Here is a 15,992-nt window from a genome sequence, read left to right as displayed (position 1 = left end):
GAAAAATTGTCATCGCTTACCTTGAAGTGTTTATCTCTAATGGAGTAATTATTATACACAATACAATATTCCACACACCTGGAAACAGAGTAGAGCATAGTAGAAATACTCCACTGGAAAACATATGCTAGAAAATTTAATGCATTTTCCATATACTGGAAAAAAAATCAACATACTGGAAAAAGATTCCACTTACTGGAATTTGGATTTTCCATGTTTTCCAGTGTATTTCCCTGTATTTACATCAAATTTACATTTATGTTTTTAATTCTTGCACTTACTCTTTGCAGGGCATGGATCTTTAAAGGACTCCAGCTGTAATGAACTGTATCTCTCAAGATGCAGGTTTTTCATGTATGAGTATGAGAATCCTATAGCTCAATTTTGGAACTGTAGGAGCAGCTGGGAACCATGGAATCAAATAAGGGCCAGTACTACAACTCTCTTAAGGCTACAGAAATTTGCAAAGCAAAAGTCTTCCATTTGAGGAATTTAAAAGAATTTTGTTACAGTTGAAAATGTCCAACATTTCTGTTCCAATTTAATGGAAATCTGGCACTTCAAAATTTTGCCTGATTTTGCATCAAAACCAAAGATGAAAAAGGATAGAAATTCTCTATTCAATAATGACTGACATGTCCTAGAACACACAGCACACCATAATGTTATTGAAAAGAGCAATAAAATAAATGAGTACTCTGTAAGCTCCAGAACACATAATGAAATGAAACACATAATGAAACACAGAAGTCCATTATTTTATTATTATTTTTTATAATGAGAGTCTACTCATCTTATCAAACTTCTGTGATAAACTTTGCCTCTTCTCAGCCTGATGAGTTTTGCAAATTGTACAAATGAAACAATTCTTGCGCAGCATTACACACAGAGAAGAAAGGTGCACGCTGATCAAAAACAAGGACTTGCAGCAATTCTTTAAATGAAACCACATTTAATGAGCACTAGGATCTTTCTGTAGAAGAAAATTTAAAGAACAATCACATTAGGAGAAAAAGATGACAAAAAAATATGTACTTTCTGTAAGCACGTGATGAAGTTAGTGTCTCAGCAGACACCAGATTCTACTTTGAAATCTATTTTATTGACTTGTAACTTAGGCAAGCAGGATGACTCAAAGGTAATTGACAAGAGAGAGATAGAAGTAATATGTTATTATATGTGCCCTGAGCTGTTTTCTCACCACAAAACCCTCCAATACATGTATATCTTGTAATTAAATATTATATAAAATTCTTGCTGAATACAACTATCATGACTTTCAGATATGTCTGTTCTGGAAGAGCTCACCAAAATATTACAAAACAATAAAAAAAATGTATTCTGCTCTTGGCATTTCATAGAGTGTTAGGTAAAGTATACTCTTTGTTGCCACTTGCAGCAACAAAGCCAACAACTGCAGCATGTGATTAGGACTCTGAAATCTCTCCTTTATCTGAGATTGCTTTCTGAAATCAAATTCAGGCAGAGAGAAAAGGAGAAACAAACAAGTTTACCGCAGCTCTGCAGTAGCAAATAATCAAGAGAACTACTTGAAGAACACAAAGTGAAGCACCAGATTCTTCAAATAACATGATAATTGAAACACAGGTGTTGAATATCCAATTATGTGCAAATCTCTCTCCTCTCTGAGAATGGAAAGGGCACAGAAGGGTTAGCCTGAGATGAATGACAGTGCGGGAGGAAAAAAGGGCCAGTCTGTGAACTAGAGGACAAATCTATCTCAACCTAAAATTTGTCATCAGCTGTGTTGTACAGGCAGTCTGCTCAAACACATGACAAATGACACTGCTATTCATAGAGCAGGCATAACACAGGCATTGCCACAATCTAAATTGTTACCAATAGTGTCCCATGCACCTAGAAATGTCATACATTCAGCTGTAGAGCACCACAGACCAAAAGTGTGCTCAAGAGGAAATTACAGTTAATAGAGTAAAAATTATCTAACACTTATGTGCAACTAACCTTTTCAGTTGGTTAAACAAACAAACAAACAAAAAACTCCAACCAATGAAGCTTTTAGCACCTCTTTTTCCGGTTGCACTGCATTTCAGGAAATGAGAAATATTTAATCTCTGGTTATAAGGAAGCAGTATTTTGTTTTGACATCAGGTCTGGGGAGCAGATTCATCCAAATGTTCCACATCAGTCGTTGATTTGCACAGCTGTGAAGAACGGGTGCATCTTCAGCTTACTCATAGCCCCCTCCTGTCTTTTAAAATATATTTTAAGGGCACAGATTGTCTAACCAGTGAGTTATACTGTATGCATAAAAATACGTAGCTAATAATGTTCTGGCTTCTTCATACAGCTTCATGGAGAATCTTGGCTTCAGACCAAACAACAACCAAAGCAAAGCTTTTTCCCCTCAGTGTTTTAGCAAAGTGCACATAATACATCTTTAAGTAAATTAGTGTTATAACAGGTTTCCACTGATCCATCTTGAGAAGTCAAATGAGAACCAAAAATAGATTCTGTTTTCAATTTCCCCTGAGCAGCAAAATGATTTGAAATCCTTCCTTGCCACAGGAAACAAACAGATAAAACCCCCAAGTTTTGCAATGATTCAGTAAATATATGTGCCTGTTCAGTAGTTAAATCCAGGAGCCAAGGAGCTCTTTATTAGAGAGGGGCATGAAACATATCTAATAAAAGAAGGAAGCAAGTGTGACTCTCCAAGAAAACCCCTTCCTCTGTAGTCAGATGCTTTGTGGCATTTGCAAAGGAAAACTGAACTCAAAGTATGCAGCAGATGCCAAAGACACCTCCGCAGAGAGGTGAAGAACATGTAAATAGCCACGTACCATAAGTATATCTATGCTTTAAGAGACTGGCAAAGTAGAGGTAAAGAGATGAGCAGATATTATTTATGGGAATAAACAGCACAGGCTAAACAATAGATTGTAACTTCAACTTGAATTATGAAAAGGGAAAAGACTCCCTCTTGGAAAATTCCTGCAGAATGGCAAAGTCATTGAATCAGTAATAAACACAGCAAGCATTTTAAAGCAGAAGAGCCCTTTCCTTTAGGGCTGATGGGATTATATGCATTTTTTTCAAGTAACTACTCCTGGAGTTGTCTGAGGTAAGTGATTGTATTTTCACAAATGGAAACAAGATGATCTCATTTGAAGGTTTAGTACTTCCTTAAAATATTTATGTAAAAAAGGTAGTCTCTGGCAAAGAGATTTGGATGTATTGAAGGAGAGGACAAAAAATAAAAACAGCAGCTCAGCATTCAGCTCAATTTTAGTACATACTTTTTTAAAATCATAAAACCATAGTGCACAATTTCATACATATAGTTGAGATCAAATAGCTGAAAGAAGATTTCACTGAATATACTTGACTGGCATAAACCAGACCATCTCTAATTTTGCTAAAAACACATGCATGTTAAATTATTTTCCTTAATGCCTGTTAGTAGAATTGGCATCTAGTGACAAAAATTAATCACTTTTTGTATTATTGTTGCTAATGAGATGTTCTGGTTTTTTTTCAGCAAGGCATATGTATAACACTCATCACTAGTGGCAGTGGCAGTGTAAGGAGGTAGCATGATTATCATGGCATCAAGCTAATTAAGATTAGCTTAAAGAAAGCAAAGGATGCCCTCCTCTCCAACTCTGTAGAACAAAAGGAAGGGGGAACAAGGGAAATATTAATAACATTTTATATGAGAAGCGCTTGACTTTGTTCTGCTTATGTGGATTCACATCTGAATAAAGTGAAAGGAGAGAAAGGGAAAGTATTTCCTGGTCCTTAGAAAAACAACAAATGGGTTGTTAATTGGCAAGTGTTTAAAGGGCTGGTTCTAATCAGGGTAAATGGGCTTGTTTTTCCAACACTGGGTCTCACATCAAAACAACAAGAAACAATTGAAAAATCTCTGCTGAAGAAAGCTAGAGGAAGTGGGTTGTCACCAGCTGTTCAAAGACAAAATCCTGCAACAAATGTGCAGCAGCAGATGCCGTGAGAAGCACAGGGAATGTAAATGCATATGAGTCATCACATAAGCTTAGGGGGGACAAGCCGCAGGCCAGATCCTGGGGCAAAGATTTTTGTGACTTTAACCATCTCTCCACTTGCTTTGTACTTTGTTCAAGTACACATTATATTTTTTTGGAAGAAGATGTCTTTAAGCCCTCTTAAAGAGCCCTGAGCAGATGGAGAGTATCTTACAGAAATATTATGCTTTGGGCCTATGGCATCAAAAAAGGAGATGGTCCAGCATCATTATCTATCCAGCAGGGAGAAGAGTTTAAAACATTTCCCCCTTTCCCCTCTTTTTTTAGGTTCATGATAATGATAAAAATTGTTAAAAGGATCATTTTTATAATTTCCAGCATTTCACTATTTATTTTTCACTGCAGTTTCACAAATAGCTCAACTGGCACACTGGGAAAGGATAGGAAATTGGCATAGCAGCAAAAAGAGAACTACCTGCTGTGTTTCACAGAGATAATCCTGAGGATCCCATCTCAGGTTGGCTGCCCCTGGGCAGAGGGATAAGCCCTTCCAAAAGTTAAAGTACCACGGAACTTGAAATTAAAGTGACAGAAGGATGCTCTCTGGGAGTTTTCAATAAAATCCTGTTTCTCAAAAAGAAATAGCAAGAAAGAGACAGAGGGAGGAGTCCCAGACTCAGCTCTTGCCTCGGCTGTCCCAGCTGTACATATTTAGGCACTCTCATACTCTAGTCACTATAAAAAACACACTCATCTACACAAGTCCATAATCTCATAAGAAAATAGATCATTGGGGATTATCAAATTCTCATCCATTTAATTTCAAAATTATCTTCTTGTTTTCCCCCAGCAACACCAAGCTCTCACATGGAAAGGAAAAAAAGGCTTTAGCTGAAGACTTTGCATGGAGGTGGATCTACATTTTGAATCCTTTTTTGTTTCATGCTACCATGTTCCACTGTGACAGATCCTGAGAATTCCCTCCTGCCCACCATCAAGGCAGCCATCCCCAGTTTCTCCACTGAATTAATGCTGCTTAACATGTCAAAAACAAGGAAAGGCTTTTTGTGCTTTAAAGGAAAACTCCAGAGCTGACTGGAAACAGTGATTTAATTTTGTGAAAATATTATGATCTTTTGATATTAGAACATACTGATATGTGATCTTTCCTGGTTTAAAGAAAAAAATAAAACAACAGAAGATAGAGGGGGTGAGGAGAATGGACCCTCAATACGTGATGGTGCAGACATTTGGAAATCCACCTGTGCCAGAAGGGACACTGCAGGAACATCAACCCAGTGGGGAAACAATGACATTGAGCTGTGCTGGGTGATGATTTTCAGGCTCCATTGGGGTGATGCTATGAACCTGGTGGCACCTGTCACATATACCTGCACACTCTATCAGCGGTCAGATTGTAAGATTGTAGTCTTCATAGATTTGGGGAGGCATATAAGATTATAGTTTTCTTTGGGATATTTTATCTGCAAAGCGACTCTTTAAGAAACAAAAAAGCCCCAAACACATTTGTTCCTGAACTCAGAAAGGAGGCTTGAGGACTGGCCTTTGCCATGTCTCACTGCAGAGCACAGGCAGGAGCCAAGCGTTAGCAAGTCCTTCTTCTGTATCTGGGCAAATTTAGCAGGAAAGCAATGAAACGAGCCCTTGTTGCTCTTTATCCCTTGCCTGCCAGACATGTGTTTGAAAGAAACTGCTGGTGGCATTTTAGACGTGATCCAAGCAAGATTCTTCTCCAGGCTCATGATGCATTCACTTCTCTAATTGCACTTCCCATGGCCAGCAGTCGGGGTCCCACCATGGGAAGGGATGGGACACACAGGGGAGCCTGATGGCACACAGGCTTGTTCCTCAAGCCTGGGAGGCAAACTGTGGCATCAATCTATAGCTCATGGTGTTTGGCTCTTCAGTGAAGAGAGTGAACCTCAGAGCACTTACTGTATTTCCAAGGGAGGGAAATCCAGCCTGACTTGGTTTTGTCATAAGTGATTAGATTTTATTGCATGCTTATGTACTTCTCCTAATCAAATTAGCATGTTGGCTCAAAATCAGTCTAGCAGAAAACCTCTCATTTTCTTACCCATTCTGCTTCATTTATCACCTGGAATTACCAAAGTTTTGAGGTTTTCTTTTCTCTCTGACTAGGCCCAGTTCCGCTTAGCTTATAAAATCTGAAACATTCATCGCCCAAGGTTGCAAGAGCAATGAATATTTATAATCCCATCTTCCCAGCACACTCAGAGGTGTCTCACAGTGTGACTTCATATTAGAAACGTCCCACATGTGGGGATCACTCAGAAAAACACAGATTACAAGTCTGTACAACATAGAACAAGGTCAATAGCCAAATTATGGGAATTATCACCCTAAAAAAGGTTGCATATCTGATGATGCACTGCACCAACACTGATTTATAGGTGTTGTACTAGTGGCTCTCCACTGTGAAGACAGAATTTCAGCTATTAAGTTACAACGCTATTCCCTGGTTCTTTTTCTGAGGCTTCTCATGAATCAGCTGCAAATTGTATAACACACTTCTCTCACCATTTACAAAGGTAGGCCCTATCTCCAACAGTAAGGAATGGAAAAGCAGTTGCCAACCTGGCCTCACAAAATATTATAGTTTAAAGAACACAGTGACTTGTGACAAAACACAGGCAGGACTCCAATGATGAGAGCTGCTTAGAAAATACTGCAAATGAAGCTGCCGAACCCTGCAGACACTTTTGTTAATTTGCTGCAAATATGGGTATCTTTCGAGGCTGAGGCCACACTTTAAGAAGCCCAACCCCCTTCCCATTCGTCTCCAAAAATGCAATTAATGCTTAATGTTAATTCAGATTATTTTCCCATTCAAGACAGAGCTATGAGGATTACAGTCAGTTTTAACACTTGTCAGGAAAATACAGTTCCTTCCACTTTGCAGACAGGCAATTAACGTTCAGCAGCAGCACTGAAATTAGAAACTATCTAGAGGCCATTTTAGGCCAAGAAAGTTTTGCCATTGATTTTAATGCATCAAGATATAACGTATTCTCCAGTATCCTGCCCTTTCCTATTTTTCCCAAACTTTGGGTGAACCATTAAATTGAAGCCTGCCCTGTAAATCCCATAAGCTATTAATGTAGTTCCCTTAGCTGGAAGATAGATTAATGACCTGAGACTTCTGTAGAATATTTGCTACTTCAGTGCAAATTAATATCATATTTTATCCTCATTTTATACCCACATCCAGCACTTCCTTCTGCAAAGGATACCAGAAGGAGCTGATTATTTAAATGCCATGATTCTAAATCTTATCTTCAAATTTTTAATCAAACTGTTTAACATGAGTCTTAAATTGCTGCATTTCCATTTTTCATGCTTCTGTCACCTAATTTTTCATGCTAAGAACAAAGAAAAAACTAAAACTCAGAAGTGTTTAGGTGGGGTTTTCTAATACTAATAAAGTTTCTTAAATGCTTTATGTTTTTCAGGACTCTGTCCTCCTCTACATCTTGGGCTGGGACTAAATAGAAATGCCTTTTACTTCACCCAGGTCTAAGTTCTCAGTTTTAAAATAGGTAGTTTTAAATTTTCTAGATATCGTGTGCTATCCTGCAAATAACGATTTTATTCACAGTCTCCTATATTTTTTAATATTTTTAATTGAATTACCAGTTCTTCTTCCTATGCCTAAAAGAACACTGTTTACTAAACACATTTCTCTGACACTGGCTGCAGTTTCTGGAGAAAGCAAAATCGTGAAAACATGAAAATGGCTTGAGACACATGTATAGTTCTAGAAAATTCCAGTCAGGCCTCCTTTCTGTAGGAATTAAAATTTATGACAAGGTCTACAGGTCCTCAGGCAAGCACAGGAGGCTATTAGAGGAAATAAAAGAAGTGGCAGTGGGGGAAAAGACGAAGTTGTTTTCTCTTACTATTCCTTCTTGCCAGCACTTTTAAAAAATTTGGTTTTTACTTGTAAACAGAAAAACTAGGTTGAAACTTCAAACTTGGAGCAAAATTTTTCGTCCTTTCTATACTTCAAACCCTCAATAATAATACTACTAAAAATAAAAACTAAAAATATTATGATAATAAAAAAGAAACAGCAGTTTGAAATGAAACTACATCTCTTGTCTATATTTGCTATTATTAAAAAATCTATGGAGAAAACATAGTCCCTTTCCAAAGTTTTTATTGTTGACTCCTTATGCTCTGTTTTGGCAGCTGCATTAGGTATCAAGTCAGTCACATCACAAATTTAACACAGACTTGCAACCACATTCACTTGCACTTGATCAAACTGCCTTGTTTGAACAGACTTCATTAGTTGGTATCAGGGATTGCTGTGGTCAAAACACTTTTGGGGAGCACATTTCAGACACTCACCCTTCTCTTGATTAGAAATATATTTTACACCCAGTCTTAACATATTTATAAGGTATTACCCTGGAGGTATTTAAAACGTTTAAAAGTGTGGATGTGACACTCAGGGATGTGGTTTAGTGGTGGACTTGGCAGTGTTAGGGTAATGGTTGGACTCAATGGTCATTTCCAACCTAAATGATTCTATGATTCTGTGGAATCTCACATATAATGGCAGGGAGAGCAAAAGACATTTTGAAGAGTAAATCATTGCTAGGTCCCCAGAGACTGCAAAATGATTGGCTGGGTAACCCTATCAGAAACACCAAGTTCCTATTTTCTGTGTAAGGTGTCGGCTTTGACTACCATGGGAATTCTTGCACGGACCCTTTGTTTGAGAAATAGCTTTGAAGTTAGAAAACAGAGATAAAAGGCCATGGAAACAGTGTAGGTAGCAATGTAGGGAACATGAAAAAATTCAGAATGACAAACTCCCCCCATCCTGGTTTCAGCTGGGACAGAGTTAATATTCTTCCTAGTAGCTGGTAAATTGCTTTGTTTTAAATTCAATATGACAATAATGTTGATAGCACACTGACATTTTGGTTGTTGCTAAGTAGTGTTTCTAGAACAGTTGATCCAAACTGACCAAAGGGATATTCCACACTACAGAATATCAGTGCCCCTGTGTGAACTGGGGGAGTTACCCAGAAAGGGGCTGATTGCTGCTCAGGGATGGGCTGGGTACCAGTCAGCAGGTGGTAACTGTGCATTATTTATCTCTCTTAGGTCTTATCTCTCTCTCTCTCCCCCTATTCTTTTTATTACTGTTATTGTTACATTTTACTTCATTTCAATTATGAAATTGTTCTTATCTCAATACAGACGTTTTATCTTTCCCCCCCGATTCTCTTCCCATCCCACTTGAGGCAGGGTGAGGAGTAAGTGAGCAGCTGGGTGGGACTTAGTTGGCAGTTGGGGTTAAACCACAACACCCCCATAAAATCCAATCCAGACACTGCTGTCTATTATTAGTTCATTGGTGCCCAAGTTGCTAAGCATTTTGGCAGGGAAAATCAGAATGCACTTGACTCCACTATGCTGTAGCCAGTGTGCTTCCAGTGCCCAACATAATTCTTTTAATGCCAGCTCAAGTACCACTGCACTGCAGCACTGCCATACTTTGTCTCAGCAAGGAAGAGATAGAGCTAAACTACACCTCCACTCAAAGCTTCCCCTTCCTTTGTCCTGGAGGTAACACTACAAGCAGCACTAACAAAAAGAAATAAAAAGAAATTAATTTGCAGTAGTATTGCCTCTGAAATCTCAGTAACTCTAACTGTAACAATCAAAATAAATTAGGTAATTGGAAGAATCAACAGAAGCTTTCATAAAAAACACTGAGACCCAAACTATCCTATCTACCATACTGACAAGGGGAGAAGAAAGGAATCTCACTAAACCAAAATCCAGAGGAACAGACACAATCTCTAAGTTTCAACCTTGATTTAATAATTGAAACATCATGTTCCCTAACATTACATGTGACATGCTGTGGCATGACTTCTCTGATGTGCCAAATTCACAGACAACTCCCTGGTTTAGATGTTATTAGTCTGCTGACACCCTGTCTGTCTTAATTCTGCCATTTCCAAGCAGAAATGAAGTCACAGCTCTAAAACATGGTGTAGATACCCACGCATTGCACTTGTCTTTCCAATGGAACCTCCTCAACAGATCAGTTTCCAAAGGCCAACACGATCTGGCTGGCATCATTCTCTTGAAATCTAAACTGTTTGAGAAGATAAATTATTGTTACTACATGCATAGCACCTGTCATATTTTACCCACTGAAATGTACCATAAAACACATTTCCAGTGACTGTCAAGGAAGGAAGGATTGGTGTTGGCTGCCACTAGTGACAAGTCCCTTCCTCCAGCCTTTTGTCTGAGTTGTGCAAAGCCCTCATGAAGATTTATGCACATCCTTTGTCAGACTTGAGGAAAACCTCAACCTGGGCTCTCGGGTACTTCCTACAAATTCTTTCAACTTTAACCTGTGAAATAGATGCTGTCTTTCGACTGCTGGCAATTAGCTCAGTGTGAGAGGATGACAAGGAGGAGACTCTGGGCTCTTGCTCAGCAATGATACTGCTGCTCTCAGTTTGTCAACCAGCCAGGGACAAACAGTTTGTTGTGCAAGTGTTATCATTTTACTGAGCAGATCCCCAGTGCCACACTACAGCTGGCAAACAGCAGAAACAGAAGCAGTTCCATTAAAAGCATGTGCTGCACTCCAGCCTTCTATGGGACACACTTCCCACATTCTGGCTTCTTCTCCCCATCTTCATTCTGGCTTCCCCACATCACTTCCCCACATTCACTCTGGCTTTTCCACATCCCCACATTTGCCACCACAACCTTAAGAATACCAAGTTTGAAGGTTTTCAGCCTACTGAAGAAAAAACACATTTAGCATTCACACAGTGAGAAAGCTGTCTTTTCCAAAATGTTACATCTAAGATTGATTCAGAATCATAATGGAATGAGACCTCAGCTGAGAAAAGGGAGAAGATGAAGTTAATTAAAGTGCTGTCCAGCTGGAACTTGAAAATTCTTCAATCAAGGAAATATATCATACCCTGCCTCTTCCCATGTACATTGAAAAATAGCAACTGCTGTGGATTTAATTAAAACTTAGACTTAGTTTTTAGTTAATACTCTTTACTTGATTTATTATTATTCAGTTAAGATGCAAAGTGATGACCTTCGTCATGAAAAAGAATGTTTTCCTACATTATGACAATCTATGTGATTTTTTTGTTGGTTTTGAATTTAGGCAGTTTCTTATAACACCTGGGGAAAACTGGAGAACAGAAATGTTGCTAGCTGAGCTGGTTTAATTCGGCCTTTCCATTTGGTTCAGATGTGGAGATTTCTGCTTCCTCTATTTTGTTCAATAATTTTTCATTGTTTCTCAACCACAGATTTCAAGTTAAAATGTCATATTTAGACACAGATACTCAAAGATTGCACGAAACTCTTTCTCCATCAAAGCCCATAATCCATGTTCCTTCACTAGTGAGGAACTGTGCAGCAACTAAACGAGCCCACCTTGAAGCAGCAATGCACTTGATTTTAATCTCTCTGTGGTTTCCTCATCACCTACAGAATCCAAATCCCAGCTCACCAAATACACCTGTATATAATTCTAGAAAGATTCAGACACATTTCTTCTCCCAGCTACAAGCACAACAACTCAGAGGTCTCTTGGCATCAGGAGCAGTAACATTTATACCAGCATCTCTCAGCTACAGTGCCACATTATGAATAAAGCATGAATTCAAAATCACTGCAGGGGTGAAGATCTCAACCTGCAGTTGCTCTGTCAGCAAGGGAAACTGCCCCAAGCTGGTCCCACACTCCAAAGGCATAGGTCCAAGTCTGGTGGGCTTTGCATGTTTGCATACAGTCTCACATTAACAAGGTTCTGCTGATTTCAGAGGCCTTTTGGAGAGCTTGGATCAAGATGGGATGTTACATGGCCCAAGCTAGTAAGATGCTCCAGACATTAGTTGAACTTGTCCTGGTATCTGCACTGCCCTCTCAAACATGGGTGTGCTGAGGAGCCAAAACCACACCATATCAATCAGTTTTCATCATCTGAATGTGCTCCCTACCACCCCCTAAGCTGATAGATTGGATTCACTTTGCAAACTGAAAATAAATCCAAAATAAATCATTCTGGCTTAATTGATAAATCAAATCTATGGGCTGAAGCCACTGCTTGACTAACTGCCTCAGTGGCTGGGGAAAATTATAAAACAACCACATTACAGACTTACAGCCTGCCTTCAGTGAGCAGCATTCAGCAGCAGAGGAATCTTTTTACACTTCTAACATAACTGCTCACCCAAACTCACACAGAAATGCTGTTGTTTTTAACTATAGTCTCTGTTAGGGCAGTGTGGAGCAGAAGCAGAGTCACTGAGCCTCCTGACTCAATAGTAAAAACAAGCATGGTCTTTAAAAACATGCATACTAAGAAGACTGAAGTTAAGATGAAAATGTCCACTTTATCCTGGAGAGAAAAATAACCTAAAAAAATAGTTTTAAGGCTTGTAAGAATGGGACAGATGAAAGAAAACTTGCATCCAGTAGTTATCTGGGTTCCCACTGGGTGTTGTGTAAGTACTACCTTTCCAATCTGTAATCTGTAACTCCAGCAACCTAGATCCTTTTAAAGGGTACAGTATTGGGAAATAAAGTCTCCACTTCCTACAGCCTGAGATAACCATCACAAAAATGCATAAGCTTAGGCAGGGAGACACATCTGGTAGGAAGGAGATGAGGAGAGGCTGAGGAGGCTGCAGAAAGTTGGGGAAACTGTGGGAAGGAAAATGCTCTCTGATGCCTACACACCTGCAACATGCACTACTGCTCACTTACCAGGTCTGTTTCACTTTAAATCTTTGTTGTAAATTGACCTAAGGGTTTAATAAACTAAAATGTAGTCAGAAAAAATAGAAATAAGAATAAAAGAATCCTAAAAGAGGTCTCCTTCTATAATCATTAGGATAGAAATGAGGAAAGGTAACAGCCAGCTGCTGCTCTCTGTGACTTCCTGTCCCACTCCCCACCTCAGCAGTTATGATTTTATGTCACATCAAAGGTTCATAGAATATGGACTTAAATGCAAGAAAATGCTACCTAGATTTTAGAGAGACTATATTCTTCATATTAACAGGTTTTAGTATTCATGGTTTTTCACTGTTTCCTATACTTTGTAAAAGGAAAGAAGAAAACCTCACAGCATTTCCTTGAATAAAAACCTTTTTCTTTTGATGTTTTCTGCTCTGTAGAGAAACTCACATAATGAAAGTATATGCAACACAAATTAATCCCCCAGTTTAACTTAAAACATGGTGGATAAATCCACAGAAAGCCTTATACAGTATTTATATACTTCCATTCAAGTTTTAGAAAGGTGTTTCCACGTGTCATGGATAAACCAGAAAAATAGATAAGACTCAGTACACCTATTAATGTTCAAATCCATTAAGTGTGGGAACTGAAATGAACAAATTAGTATCCCTGAAATTAATTTTTCATATTCATAGTAGTGCAGAAAAACTAAATTTGAGGCAATGTGATAGAGAGACATGTCATTTACATACCTCCTTCTAGAGCAGGGAGTAGTGCTGACAGGTACACATGGCAGAAGAAAAAAGAAAATGTTGTAACATTCATTTAGCAAGATCCCAGGAAGATACACCCAGCAAATGCTTCTCTCTATGAATTGTCTACTGCAGCCTTTGAATTTTCAGTAGTCTTATTTCATGTTAGCCTGTTGTAATAAACAAAAATCAACTCACTGCCTGTTTTAGAGACCCCAGAGGCTCGGTCTGATCTGTGATGGTGAAGCCCCACGACCAGGCTGCAGGAAGCAGAGGTCAGGCAGTGGCACAGCCTCTGCATTGAGGGCATGCACAGAGCAGAGTCAGTACATCCACAATTCACAGCAGTGAGGAATTGAATTAAGAACTACCATGTAGCCTGAAAAATTTGTTCCACAACACACACAGTCACTGCTCACACTGAGATGAGTCTGAAGATACACCATAAACATTTGCCAAGTGTCTAGACAAGCACTTCTGGTGGTATTAGCTGAGTAAATTTGCAGTGAGTTCACACAAGCTACAAGAGAACTGCGAACATCAGCCTAGAGAAGGCCAAAAAAAGGTAACAGATTAATCACACATGGAGTCACTTCCCATCTTTAGGGTAACACAGTGGGTCAGGCACATCCACCCAATAAAATGCTTCAAAAAATGAACAAGAAACAAATGATAAGATGTCTGTACACAATGTCATGCAAGCTGATATGTTAGGGTAATGACAAGCTCAAGTTCTAATTGCTTCACTTTGCCATTCCTCATTGAATTAAGTAGCTAGAAAGGATGGATGATACCACATGGATGAAATAGGCAAATTAAAAGGATAAAACATGGAAAGCAATAAGGAGAAGAAAGACAACCAAGAGAAGGTGGAACAACTTTTGCCAATTCATTGACCTTGGTACATTCTGTTGTATTTTTAAAAGATAATTTTTCCCTTTAGAAACACTCATCATTGGCCACATGCCTGGATGAGTCAAAAAGAAGACACATGGGCACTCAACTGACAGGGAGATTTTACATATTGTCATTGTTCTCTGGAATTTATTTCAGATAATGAATGTTCCAGAGAAAACTTTTTCCTTTGGTCCAAATATTACAGAAAATATTTAGCTGAAACCAGTCTGCTAATGTATTCTCATAAACATGTATCTTTGACAGTAACGTTAGCAGCTAAAAATCCACTAAATAAACAATATAGGGAAAACTAGGTCATCAGTCATGCTATGGAATGAAAAACGCAATCAGAGTTACTTTTAATAAATGCTCACCCAGCATTTCTGCACTTCTGTGTTTCTTATGCAGAAGATTTGACATTGCTAAGTATTCTATGCTGAATTTTTATTTCCAAAAGAAGTTATAAATTAAGCAGCCTATTGTGCTTAGAGTAAGGTTATGATCACTGTACTATATGTCAAGTCATTCTTTCAGACTTTGTGCTAAAAATACAACTTTGTGAAAATCCCTGCTACTGCTAACAACCCTGTGAAGTTCTTTGAAGTGCAGTGTGGCTGTCAAATATGTCAGTTGCTGAGGGAGCCTCTCATGGTGCTGAAGAATGAAATATTTGATTTGTGAGTCAGGAAAAGTGGAATAGAGACGTGCTGGCACAGAACTGAGCAGGTTCAATAGCCTGATCACCAGTTTTTGAGTTGGGTACGCAAATGTCAGATACCAGAAGTAGATCAAAGTGCCCCAGGCTGCCGTGAGCTCTGTGTGGCACATTTGGAGCCATTAGAGAGTCTATCCCTGCACTGCAACCACATGGAAGTCTGTGCAGAACAGAGGCCAAAATTCAGGAGGAGGCATTAAGGGAGAAGCACAGTGAGACACGGGTTTGGAAAGACAATCTGAGCAAACCAAATCTCTCATAGGGACTTGCAGTTCGAGGCATCCTGCAAGACCTTAGGTTGAATGCAGCATCTCTGGCACACTTTGCAGTCCTGCTGTTTGGGAAGGACATCTCACAGCCTCTCCCCAGAGATACGGTGAAAGAACATAGCCTCAAATGCTGGTTGTCATTATGTGCAACACCTGAACCCTCTGGTTATCATCCTGTTATGTTAATCACTACCCAACAGACTGTAAAACCCCCACTCCAAACCCAAAAATACTATTATCACTCACATAACTTTGACTGTGCTAAGCATTTTTTCAATATATTAGAAAAAAAAGAGAATGAGCACACGAACATTTAGTCTTTCTCATTTTTAAATTATAACTACGCTGTGGCTAGCACAGGCTTTTCCCATGAGAATTCTTCTTGTGTTTTGTAAATAAAGATAAAGTTTGGATGTCATTGGAACAGTGTCCCAGAACTTGGGCAGTGCAGGCCTGGCCAATCAGGCCTGGGGGAAAGCTTCTGACGGACCAATCTGGGTGACTTTTGAGAACTCTATATATATGATGAAATCAAAACAATAAAGGTCATTCCTTCTTGCCACTGAGAACTGGT

At 38.9% G+C, this 15,992-nt stretch overlaps 1 long non-coding RNA gene across 7 annotated transcripts in view; it reads right to left on the bottom strand.

Moving 5' to 3' along the window:
- Positions 1-15,992, bottom strand: part of LOC146444219 (uncharacterized) — a 299,825-nt gene that overhangs the window by 117,681 nt on the left and 166,152 nt on the right. The window lies entirely within an intron of this gene.

Source organism: Lichenostomus cassidix, chromosome 1 (assembly GCF_008360975.1).
Source record: "Lichenostomus cassidix isolate B80296 chromosome 1, HeHo_3.0, whole genome shotgun sequence".
Taxonomy (NCBI): Eukaryota; Metazoa; Chordata; class Aves; order Passeriformes; family Meliphagidae; genus Lichenostomus; species Lichenostomus cassidix.
The sequence above is the reverse complement of the archived record's forward strand: the minus strand, read 5'-3'. Positions and strand labels throughout refer to the sequence as shown.